Source organism: Abramis brama (genome assembly GCF_963993115.1).
Source record: "Abramis brama genome assembly, chromosome: 14".
Classification (NCBI taxonomy): Eukaryota; Metazoa; Chordata; class Actinopteri; order Cypriniformes; family Leuciscidae; genus Abramis; species Abramis brama.
Window position 1 is genome coordinate 19156001 of NC_139976.1, and position 13464 is coordinate 19169464.

At 38.5% G+C, this 13464-nt stretch overlaps 1 long non-coding RNA gene across 1 annotated transcript; it reads left to right on the forward strand.

The window, feature by feature from the left end:
• The first annotated feature begins 4072 nt into the window (after positions 1-4072).
• LOC311096617 lies at positions 4073-13461 on the forward strand. Its single transcript, XR_014609063.1, has 5 exons — positions 4073-4179; positions 6489-6569; positions 12164-12332; positions 12514-12607; positions 13313-13461. It is a non-coding gene; the product is annotated as an uncharacterized lncRNA (long non-coding RNA).
• Positions 13462-13464: the final 3 nt, after the last annotated feature.

A 13464-nucleotide genomic window follows, 5' to 3' on the forward strand; every position in this document is an offset into this window, starting at 1 on the left:
TTGGTGTTTACAAACTTTTGATGGGTACTGTATAATACACAGTATAAACAGAATAAATATATAAACGTTTTGCAATGATCACTCAAATGTGGTGATCAAACACTTGTGTGGCAAAGATATGTAATGGAGGCAGGGTGAATGATAGAATGAGAATTTGAGCTGTAACCAAACTAGTTTGCATTGCATTTTATATTATATTCTAAATACTGTTGCATAATCTTCACTAACGACTTTGTCTTTTAATTTAGTCACGTTATTTAAAACATAACTTGTATCAATAAATATATCAAAAGTGTCACTGACAAAACCTTATCTTCTATCTTAATTTCTCTAATATCTACCAGTGGAGGAAGAACTCAGATCTTTTTAGTAAAGTAAAATTAATAATATCATAATGAAAACGTTTATAATTACATATGTACAGTAGTTTTATACTATTTTAAATAAGTAGTAAGCAAAATGTACTAAACGTGAAAGTAGGCTACTCTTAATGCAAAATGGTCCTATAAAGTGTTATAATTATATAAATTATTGGAATATTGCTTGATGTTGTAACGTAGCAGAATGAGCTTTAACACTGTGTCTACACCGGACGCGGACGTTATTTTTTGCCACTTTTGCCAGTTCTTTGTGACAGCTTTTAGGTGCTTTATTGGCAGCGCCATCCTTACATAAATCACCGCACGCCAGAGCATGTGAGCGGAGTCGAGCGGGGAGCGCGAGCGGGCGGATCTTGGACAGAGCGCAGAGCGGCAATTTCAAAAGGACGGAGCGTCGCATTTCCCGCTCCAATTTCGCTCCGCTCACACCACGAGTCTGAAGCATGCAGTCAAGCCTGACCCTGAATCCATTTGTTTTGCACAGTCATCAACAGTAGACTATTTTCAGGCAAAACTCGGCTCAATAATGGAGTTCAAAAAGTAAAATGAGAATTCATATACAGGTGTAGGCCTATATCAATATAAGTCGCTCTGGAGTATAAGGCGCATCAGTCAAAAAATGCGCCATGAAGAAGAAAAAACATATATAGGCCTAGCCTCGCACTGGACTATAAGTCGCATTTATTTAGAAATGTATAAAAAAAAAAAAAAAACAATGTTATGAACCGGACAGTTCTCCATTACGGACGTGAGCGCTCTGAAAGCGGCACTAAAACTGCTTTAAAACTTTCACTGAGACCTCAAACAGAAAGCACAAAGCCTGTCTTTAAATTTAATTTCGTTTTGTATTAATTGTATCTTAATTTTAATCAATATTTCATCAACCAATTGTCTAGATTTAATAAGAAGTAAATATATTAGAAAATAGATAACCATGATACAAAGACGCCGGCGTGAACCTGGAGTTTGTCTCATGAATGAACCGAAACTCAGCATATAGCCTACTTGCCTCACAGACCCGAGACATATATATAAAGCTTGAAATGTCTACTTTTAAACAGAACAATTCAAAACGAAAGAAAACAGACATGCTCTCCCGTATGAAATGTGCATTTCTCTCAGGCGCGTTCACTACTGCGAAGATCACGAGTCAGCATTTCCAGCCGACAGACATAAAAAAAATTAAAATGTCTCCTGCTATATTTTACATATTCATAATCATTAATTTTGCCGGTTCGTTGTGACAGCTTTTAGGTGCTTTACCCTTACATGTTACATGAACGCATCAGCTCTGAAAACATAGAGATTTTTTTTCTTTTGGGGGCATTTTGTTTGTGTTCAGACTTTCTCATTTGCCTGCGCGATGTTAGAGGACGCTGTTAATAAAGTTGCGAGTAGGCCTACACATTGGATTCACGTTTATTATTATAGGCTATTAAAAAAAAATACCCAGTTTTTATGCCAGTCGTATCATTTTATTTTGTTGTATTTATCTGCCACACACCTTGAAGGCCGGTCCGTGAAAATATTGTCTGATATTAAACCGGTCCGTGGCGCAAAAAAGGTTGGGGACCGCTACAAGTGATATACATGTAGATTTTTGTTCCTTTTTTGGAGCGAGCGGGGGGCGGTTTGAGTGGAGCGCGAAGCAAACTGCGTTGAGCGCTGAGCGAAAATGAGCAGATCAGCCTGATGTAGCTTTGAGCGGGGGAGCAGAGGGGTGAACAGTTCAGTGAGCAATGAGCAGAGTTTCTCACCGCTCCACTCCGCTCATATGCTCTGCCGCACGCTGCATTTTTTTAAATATTAATTTATCGGCCATTATAAATGCCGATACCGATAGTTAGGAAAATGCCTAATATCGGCCGATAATATCGGCCCGCCGATATATCGGTCGGGCTCTAATGAGTACACTCAATAACGTCCACTATGGTCTTGATTTGAACACCACTAAATGGCTGTCCCCACAAATAGCTCCCTCTTTGAGGGTAAAGGGGGTGATTTCGGATTAAGCCAAGGGGTGCTTCTCAATATCCCTCCTCATCTCCTCGCTCCTCCGTCCTCCATCCTATGACCCGGAAACCGATCGAGCTCAGCCATCTTGAAGGACATCTCAATTCTCTAATTGCACCGCGAGGAGTCGAGGATCGAGGAGTTAGGAGGCTTCCTGAGGAGTCATGAGCGAGGATACACAGGTGTATCCTATGCAGAAGAGTTTTATCGACTTAAACGTGACGCACGTCTAAATTCTCCTCCCCCTTCACATCGGTCACAATCATTTTAATTTATACTTTACCTTTGCAGTTTATATAAACCACACATCTCACATATTTCAACGGGGTATCTTGCTTTATTATTTATTATGAGTTTCTTAAATAAACAAACTTCAACAACATAAGGGCAGATCCTTTGAGCGCTGCTGATGACGCGATGAAGTGACGCTTGAGTGATCAAGTATTCCAATGTATAAAAAAAAGTTACATTCGAATCCTCCGTCCTCGCGTCTTTTCCTTGCAGCCTTCCCTCGCATCCTACAGGGGGCGGAGCTGAGACGCGAGGAAAAGAAGCGGGGAAAGGAAACGAGGATGCACAAATAAGAAATGAGAAGCACAAGGTATGTCGATTTGGCGAACTCGGATGACATCATAAAATTTTGCTCCCTCGACGTGACGACAAGTGTGTGAGGTGATGAATCACATAGCTTTGATCATAACCCAGCAAATTAGACGGTTATAGACCACTGTTATAAGAATTAAGGACTTTCAAATACTTCACACATTTTTTCTCCAGCACTTAAAGCTCAAAAGTCTGAATATTATCCAATTTAAATGTTATTTTTCCTTTGATTGTCCAGATTTGTAAAACAAGTTTCACAATGTAGGAAAACTAACACTTGGTAAAATACAAACTTTTATTTTCAAATTAAAAAGGCAAAATTACCACAGTAGATGGCGGCAGAGGAGCACTTAATTATTTGCTCATTAGTCATTTTCACTCCTTAACAGCTTTTTCAGGCGTATTGCTTTCCAAAATATATTTTAGAGATTATCAAATCACTATAATAACATAAAATAATCTGTTTTTGTCAGAAATCTGAAGCTGTCAGTCAATTCACTGCAAACTCACTAAAATAGTGTTAAAACTCCTGTTTTAAACAATTAAACTGACTAAACTTCACAATGAATTTTTTACATCGTGTCCACTTTGTTTTGAGAGGATTTGAGCGAATTCTCACTACCAGTAATTCCCCTGATTGGTCATTATTTTCAACAGAAATGCATATCAGGCTACAATACTAAACGCTGCATAATCACGTTTTAAATAAACATCAGCTGCACTGTTGAACTATGACAAATATAAAAACCACATTTTTAATTTAACAACCTTGAATTATTTGCTTTTCTCTTTTAATAATCAATTACAAATTCTATGTTACCCGTAGTAATAATAACTCTGTCAAGCCTGAAAATGCATAAATGCCTCATTCCTGCAGATTTGGACTTATTCATATTCCCAATTTGCGTCTAGACTCTAGAACAGGGGTGTCCAATCCTGCTCCTGGAGGGCCATTGTCCTGCAAAGTTTAGCTCCAACCTCAATTAAACACACCTGAACCAGCTAATCAGTGTCTCACTAGGTAGGCTATAGGCTACTAGAAACTTCCAGGCATGTATATGTTTAGGCAAGTAGGCTACTTGGAGCTAAACTTTGCAGGACAGTGGCCCTTCAGGACCGACTTTGGACATCCCTGCTCTAGAAGTTGTCACGGACTCTCCAGGCCCTCCCCATTTACACTTTGGTAGGCCCTACTTGCTCCCTTACGCTTTAAAATATAAACCTTCTTGGTTTTGGATTCATCAATCTTAATTTTGTCCATTATTCAATATTCAAAATTACACAGTTCATTTCGCTATGAGAAAATAAACCTCTTGGTTTTAGCTTGACTGTCGTCTTATTGTGAAATCTGATATTCCGATTCTCAAATATGTGTTAGTGATTGTATTTTGTCTTTTAAACACTTTTATAATGATCACGTTAGATTATAACGGGTGATCGGCGCAGTAGTTTGCTCTTCAGCGCAGAGAATCAGAGTTGTCGGATTTAGGCTACAACGCGCAAATTCATCCACTTCTCCCGAAACTTTCCCAGTTTCCGGGCCGAAAGACATGACTGGGAGAAGAAAAAGTGAAAGTAAACTATATCTAGTTACCTAGTTATTTCTGACGTGAATAAAACACTGTCAAATTGGTTCTAAATTCCGCTTCCTTAGACGTGTGTAGGCTATTTTATAAATACGATTATTTTTATTTATTTTTTGGTACTACGTGTATTTAAATGAAACCTAAATTAAACGCTGTTTTGATGGGGAAAAAAACTGCTGTCCGTCTCCGACTCAGCGGCAGCGCCAAAGCGCGCACCCCGATTTGGTTCGTGTTAGTTTAAAGATGAAAATGCCATACTTTACTCAACCTCATGTCGTTCCAAACCCATATGACTTTAGTGCATTTTCGGGACACAAATGTGAAGAGACCTATTTTAATGAAATCTGGGAGATTTCTGTCCTTCCACTGAAAGTCTATTCACCCATAACTGCTCGATTTATGATTCTTAATGAACGTTTGGAAGCGTCAGTTTAATTCGAGACACGATTGCTTTAAATGATGAGCAGATTTAATTTAGACTTATTCGCATATAAACATTGATCACCGAACAATGTTTGCAGAATTGTAAATTTGGTCACGGAAACAGTGTTTAAATGTAATTAGCCTACGTTCAACAGCGCTGCTGTAACAGCGGTCATCGACTGATTTATGTGCTTGGTCAGCAGGGGCCCCCTCAAACCAGCAGGGGCCCCCTCAAACCTGCGGGGCCCGGAGATCGAGCTCTCAATGGATGCGTCCAGCACAGACTGTATAAAACAAGGTCAAGCATTATGGCTACCCAAGACCAAGCAGCCAAAACAAAGACTGCTAATGGTTAATATCGTATAGTTTTAGACCCCACGTTTTTGCATGGAAGTTTTGTTCCCTTGCCTTTGTTTAAATAAATCTATACATATAGGCCTAATTGCATTAAGTATGTGCTGCAACTTTTACCTTTGGATTTCTGTAGTCACAGTTTGAAATGTAAATTTGAAATGTGTAATTGTTTTTAATTTACGTATAGGCTACTTCTGTTGTTATTACAATGTAGTTGAAAGATATACTGTTCCAACGAAACCTGCTTGTTTAACTTCTCTGGTTTTTATATTACCAAATGTGAATCATTGATCGATCAAACTGAAATGGTTTCACTACTGTTTGTCTTGAAGCGAACTGTGATGCATTCATGCTGTTATTAAAGGAGAACTCCGGTCAATTTTAACATTGAGCTCATTTTTTTGTAAATTTGGAGTGCTGTCAGTACAGAGAACAACGACAAAAATCGGTGTTGCCTACACCGTGTTATCCTCTTTTTAAAATTTGCACCCTGTTGACTTCAATGGGGCAAGTTTTAAACCTGCTTTTAGCCTCTTAACATCCTTGATGTGTCATTACAAGTGCACATCCTTCAGAGTGAACACAGGTGAATCTGACTGCAGTAGATGTGAAAGATATGAATAAAAATGAAGTTAATTCGGCCAGTGCACATACCTGTATTTCCTGTTTTCGGTCGAAGTCCATAGTAGTTGATTGTCGAGTTCACGCGCGTGATCATAGGTAACTAAGCAACAGTGGAGAACTCGACAATCGACTACTGTGGACTTCGACCGAAAACAGGAAATAAATACAGGTATGTGCGCTGGCCGAATTAACTTCATTTTTATTCATATTTCACATCTACTGCAGTCAGATTCACCGTGTTCACTCTGAAGGAATCACTCACATTGGCTGTGCACTTGTAATGACACATCAAGGATGTTAAGAGGCTAAAAGCAGGTTTAAAACTTGCCCCCATTGAAGTCAACAGGGTGCAAATTTTAAAAAGAGGATAACACGGTGTAGGCAACACCGATTTTTAAACACCGATGTTCTCTGTACTGACAGCACTCCAAATTTACAAAAAAATGAGCTCAATGTTAAAATTGACCGGAGTTCTCCTTTAAACACTGTTATTGTGTTTCTACAGTTGAGGCCGTATCGACCACCAGAGCTCCAACCACGAACAACTGCAAAGCTCTGACTTCCATCAAAACCAGAGCAACTACAGGTAAAACCACTCACTTAAATTTAGGAATGTGCAAAAGACGCAAATGGAGGGTATAGTTGCCAATGTTAACATTTTCATATTTGCTCCCAAGTTTGACCGTCATAATAATTTTAAAGTCTCATGTTCGCCCAGGCTGTGTTTAAACAAAAATACAATAAAAATCAATTGGTATAAATCTTCAGAATGGTCCTTCAGGAATCATTGTAATAAAGACCTTATTCACAGCAGCGTCACCTTTGATTTTTAATGGGAATGAAAGCAAGGCTGTGAGGGACAGACATGCATCTCTTCAATGGGCTGTAGCCTACTGTTATTTAATGTGTTTTTGGATTGTTCTGTTCATGAAACACTGTGAAAAATCCTTCCAAGAAATTTCAGTTGACAAACTCCCGACAATATAAGCTGTGGAGAATTGTAAGTAATCTAGGAGCTTTATACAGCTTTTTACAGCGGATGCCATTGGAAACACGGCAAGTCTATCCCTCACAGCCTCACTTTCATACTTGTAATGGCGCTGCTCTGAATAAGGTCTATACTGATTTGGTGCTCAAAACATTTCTATCACTGTTAAATACAGTTGTACTGCTTAATATTTTGTGGAAATTGTGAAACCTTTTATTCAGTTTATTCAAGTTCAAAACAGGAACACTGTTTTTGTTGCCTTTTAGTCATGTCTAGTTTTGAATTCCTTTTTGAAGCTTTCCCATTGTTATGTGACTCCCTTTACCCCTCATGTGATCTTTTCATTTGCTCCTTAGTATTTGTGTCATGCGCTGATTGGTTCATTGTTCAAAGGTGTTCTTTGATACTAGTCCTTGTGTATTTCAGCCCTCATGTTTGCCTGGTTATTTTGTTGGGTATTCTGTAACATAGCTGATGTCGAGCAGACGAAGACAATGACGTAGCGAACCCAAGTGCAGATTATTTGTGAATCCAAAATCCAATATGTGAAAAATCATTAATGGGAATAAAACGTATTAAAGACTTGGCACATGAGACAACTTTTTACGTTTTATTCCCGTTAATGATTTTTCACATTGGATTTTGTTCATAGTCTGTTTCATGTTCTTGGATTTTGGATTTTCACAAATAATCTGCACTTGGGTTCGCTACGTCATTGTCTTCGTCTGCTCGACATAAGCTATGTTACAGAATACCCAACAAAATAACCGGGCAAACGTGAGGGCTGAAATACACAAGGACTAATCACAAAAGGGACACATGTAAACAAAACAATGAACCAATAAGGACATGACAAGTACTATGGAGCACATGGAACAAATCACATGAGGGGTAATGGAGTCACATGACAAAACCTTGATCTTGTCACCATTTTCAATTTCACAAGCTAATACTATCCCAAGTGGAATTTTTTTTTTTTTTTTTTTTTTTTAATTTAATTTTTTTAACTCAAGCTAACTGAAGATAATATCATTCATTCTTAGTTTGATCAGGCTTTTCACCTGGAAGGTGGCAAACTTGCTTCAGAGACCATGTCCTCTTGTGGTTCCTCTTGGGAGGAAGGATTGAGCATAGACTCTGGAATGCATTCCTCAAGCTGACGTTCTGAAGAATCCGCAAGATGCTCGGACTGGATGGGAAAGTCTCGTGATTGGTCTACTGGACTTTTTTTCTGCTGCATTACTGATCTCTGGTTGGATGTGTGAGGTACAGGTGGAGCTTGTAACAAAAAAAAACAACTCATGCTTACTAGGGACAAGTAAAGTTCAGAGAAATGGTTTCACTGGGCTTTCCACCTGGAAGAAGCCTCCATGAAACACCACAGTCTGTGTGGCGGCAGGGGCCGCAGGAACAGAATCTGCATCGTCCTGGATGTTGTGTGACGTCTCAGAAGCTTTCTGTTCAGCCTGCTTGGCTCTCATGGCAGCCTTCACAGCAGCCAGTCGACTCTTCACTGCAGCGCTGGCACCTGCACCTGCTCCGGCCTTCCCTCCTACAGCAGGAGGCTTCTGTAGCAGAAAAGGACGGGATATGAGAATTACACGCTTCACATTTGAAATGCAAGATTATTAAAGGATGGTGCTGATAACGTGGTTTACTTTGGCCACTCTTTTCTGACGACAGGCCTGTCTTCCTCTTTCCAATCCCTTGATTCTGCTTCTTTCAAGGAATTAAAATTCTTGTTAACATCTTCCACCTTTAAAAAATAAAATAAAATCTACTTTAAACAAGAGTTGGTTCTTTGAGCATTTTTCTTTGAGCAGAACTTCCTGAATTATCTACTCTTGTTTTAAACTGACGAAGTTGTTATTTGTGGTGATTTTTAATATCCATATGTCTGACTCCACCAATAGTTGTGCCTCTGAGTTTGTAAATATCACAAATTATTTTAACTTCAAACTAGATGTATGGGGACAAACACATAATTGCGGTCACACTTTGGACCTTGTTTTTACTTTAGGTGTGAGAGTCCACTGTGGAATTATTGGATATGACTGTATCTGATCATAAATGTATAGTTCAATTGTGATTCACCAGCTATTAATAAGGTCTCATCCCACGACATACTGTATGTTCTCATCTTTAATGAGCATAGTGTCTCAATGCACAATGTTTGACCGTCAAAGCCCTTGCTTGTCTAAACAATACTAACAGTCTGCTTGTTAGTTTCAGTGCAATCTGTTTGTCCTCATCAAATTTCAGTACCCCTTAAGGTTAAGTCTAAGTCCAGAGAAATAATACAGCCTTGACTCAACAGTACTCACTGCTTGAAAAGGGAATGTAGGAAGGCTGAACGCACAACGCAGTTGGAAAAAATCCAGACTCAAAATACATTATATTAGCATGAAGGGGCTGCTATTAGAGTATAACAGAATGGTTAAGGATGTGAGAACAATTTTTCAGAGTGAGTCTCTGCCCATCACCACAACCCAAGATTTTGTTGATCTGCTGGAAAATCCAGTTGAAAGTGATGCTGACTGTGAATTGTTTTTATCATATTTTACTGAAAAGGTTTAGTCGGTTAAAACCTCTATCACACCCACGATGCATTTTTCAAGATTCTTTGAGGAGAAAGTTCTAAAGAACTGCATTTATTTGAAATGGAAATCTTTTGTAACAAATGTCTTTACTGTCACTTTTGATCAATTTATTGTATCTTTTCTGAATACAAGTTACCTAATTTCTTTTTAAAAGTCTTGCTGACCCTAAAAGTTTGAACGGTAGTGTATGTTGTTTCACTGTACATGTTTCAAAAGGGCAGTGAGGGCCAGCGAGACTGAGCGTTTGACTGGATTTTCTGAGCTGTGGGAGTCACGATTTGATGATACCTCTATCCCGGAGGAGAGTAGGCTATAGGCTTTAGTTTTGGCTGTTATTAAATTGAAAGTTGTCTAAATTCAACAATAAAGTCTAACACAGTATCCTAACTAGGTTTGATGCAAGCTTTTACTGAAAGTGAAAATGGCAAAATCACAACTAATTAGAACATACCGTCTAATTAGTAATACCGTCACTGTCAGGTGGAAACCTTGTATCTCCAAAAACACTACTTTTCAGGATGAAACAATTTTTTAAAAATAATTAATCATGGTGTTGTCAGAGTTGATGCAGTGTTTATTTTATTTGTTCAGACAATTGCATGTGCTGTCATATTAACATTTTACCAAAATCAAGCTCATGTAGTTACAAGGTTTTTGGCCAGAGACTGTCGGACATACGTGTTTGGTCAGTCATTAGAACGGCCGCATCTGAGCCAGTAAGTGCATCATATTACGTTTTCATCAACTATAGGCTACAGTAAACTTTTTATAGCCTGTGAGAGTTATGTGGGCGCTCAGTTTTTTGTAATTTGGCCAAAATCCAGGCAGGGTAAGTTAGGCGATTTGTTCCAGAAGCATTTTTTTTGTTATGCTAATTGAAAGTCTCTTCACATACTGATAGCAATCACTAAGTTAAGTGGTCTAAATGTATTTGTGTGTGTGTGTGTGTGTCTGTGGAAGGTGTAGGACTATAAAATGTTCTTCTAATTGCGTTCGGTCCGAATGCAATGTTACAATGTCCTTCCTGTTGTCAACGCATGTATTTTCATACCTCCGCGCACCCTGCTCGTGCTGACATCACACATCATCAGCGCACAACGAGCTTATGCTGTGTTCATACCATAACTGTCATTTGGAAGAGATGGAAACCCATTATGTTATACTCGGAGCGGTTCGTGACTTGAATTTATTCGTTTCAATGGCAACCCTATCAACATGAAAATGAATCTGCAGCAGTCAGGTGGTACAGGTCAGTGCTCTTCAAGTTGTTTATTTGCTTTGAGACATGAGGTAGTTTAAATAGCCTCTGCATAGCACTTCATCTTTATAGGGTAGGCATAGTTAAATGCATGAGATCCCACCCTCCCTTCAAGAGCACTCTTCAAAGGCGCGCCTTCAAAACACATGAACACACAGAGTTTGCAAAGCATCACGTGATGGCGTTAATGACCTCTCGCATAAGGCTTTTTCACACGAAACACGTCGTAAAATTTTTAAATCAATATATTGTCTTATCTGAATGAGCAATCAGGGTGATTTTCACATAGTTTTAGAGCAAATATTCTAGGCTACGTGATACAATTTTCAAAAGTCTTGTGAAGAAATAATCAGTATGGGTTTCATAGCCTTATTTCAGTGAGCATTTTTTTTTGTATTTTCACAAACCACGCATAAATGTCATTATCTCAAAACTACAAACTTTTACATACATGCTGTTGATATATTATTGTAGCAGAGTTTGTGCTGAATACAGTGTAATTAGACTTTAGCCATGAAAATGTCACAAGTAACAGAAATAACCAGAAATGTCAGAGCATGTCAGAACACCTCCAGGGCCCAGAAAACAGCTCAGACCTCAGAGGGTTAAGACAGTATTGGCTATGCCTATGACTGAACAATGCTAGACTGAGACCCTCTTCTCTGGTCCTCGAATACACAAGACATTAGCCTTTATAAATGTAGTGATTCTTGAGTAAAGAAAACACTGTAGGCTACTTATTCAAACTACCAGTTCTTACTCACCCTTGCATTGCAAATAAGCAGACGGTCTACATGTGTACTCCACTTCATTCACTATAGGCCTACTGTAGAGGTGGAGTTATGAGGTTTTACTGACAGTTTGAGGATCCAATGGAGATACGAGGTTTAGTCACAAGCTGCTTTTTATATTTTCATTGGTTATATATTTGCAAAACCCACAGACAGATGTAAAGGTTGACCAATAGTAATCATTATTGAAAAAATTTAAATGATGAAATATGGAGAAACAAGATTGGTGACAAGAATAATGAAATTTCAGTGGTCTCAAATTTGATATAATAACCTTATTTAAAGCAAAAATAACTATATCATTATAGTGAAATAATTTTGCTCATATCTCCCACCTTTAGATCTGACAGTACTGAGACTTTTGGATGAGAACTGGGGCCTTGTGTAAAAAAACTTTCATGTTAACCATGTGGTTTAACATGGGTCAAAAAGTTACATAGCTAACCTTTATTCTGCATCCCTAAATCCTACTATTAGTCAGGAGAGGGTTTTTTTCTTTTACTTGAGAGTTTATGGATCATGTTCTGATGTATTTTTTCCCAGGATGCTACTGGTTTGGACTTTGAGCGTTACCTGCAGCCATCAGTGAGAGACAGCATGTCTCCGGGTCTTGCAGCAGAGAGGTTTTCCCTTGGGGTGGAGGATGCTGAGATGGAGAGTCCTGTGACTCCGGCAGAGGAGCGTCCTCTTGATGTCTTGGTAACACCTACAGGTAGTTTATGTCCCTCATATCACATCATAATGTTGTTAATGCTCACATTATATGGTTTGTTGGGGGCACATTAGGGCACTCCTGTCTCAGTTCTTCCCAGAATGGTGTTTACACCCGGGACCAGTCAGGTGGATTTACATCTTTCCTTTTATTAACTGTAATTTCTTCTGTCTTTCAATAGGGTTCTGTTGGAAAGTTTTCTTTCATCGAAGCAGAGACCAGGAGACGTTGGGATCACGTTCAAACAAAGTTATTCTTTATTGAGCGCGGCTGCGGTTCGTCCAACATAATCTAAAGTATATAACTGTACATGGTGTTTTATAGGCATTTTAGGAGGAGGGACTTTTGAAGGTGGAGACAAATTCAAACAAAGCATGTAACAGGTTTAGGTAACACCCTAGACTGAGGGTCTGGCCAATCCTAATTCAATCAGCATAAGGCTCCAAGAGCCATTTGCAGAACAAAAGGTGAGATTCTCAGTGAATCATTCGTGTGCTAATCCCATCAGTCTGAGTGAAACTGGGGCTCCAAGAGCCATTAAAGACAATAAGGAGAGAACAGGAATTGCAACTTTGCTGAGATCTTAACCTTAAAAGCTAAAATCAGTATTCTTCACCGTGATGTTATGTAAGGAAGCATATCTGAAATAGATTCTTAAATTTGTAACCCTTCAGTTCCCACAGTTTTCAAATCATGGAAATTCACTCAGAATTTGGATCAAATATTTTATAGATTTACAACAAGTAGAACTTGTAGAATTACTACAGAAATGTTCATGACTTAATTTTTATTAATAAAATCTTAAAGATTTTTTATTAGTTTTTCAGGCCTGGAAACCACCATTTTGCACCAAAGAAAAATAGATAGATCACCATCTATCACATCATCTGAGAGTTGTCAGCATTGTAACTTTATATATATATATATTTTATTATTATTATTATTATTTATTTATTTTTGTCCATAACCTTGTGTTTCAGATGTCAGACAATCTGTTGCTATTCAGAAGGAGAGAGTGAGACCATCAATGTGTGAACGTGACCTGATCATGTTCACTCCTCCCACAAACAAATAAAAGCACATCCACTCACTCTTTGAATGTGGATGTTTTTTTCCCTTATTTTACTGGCCA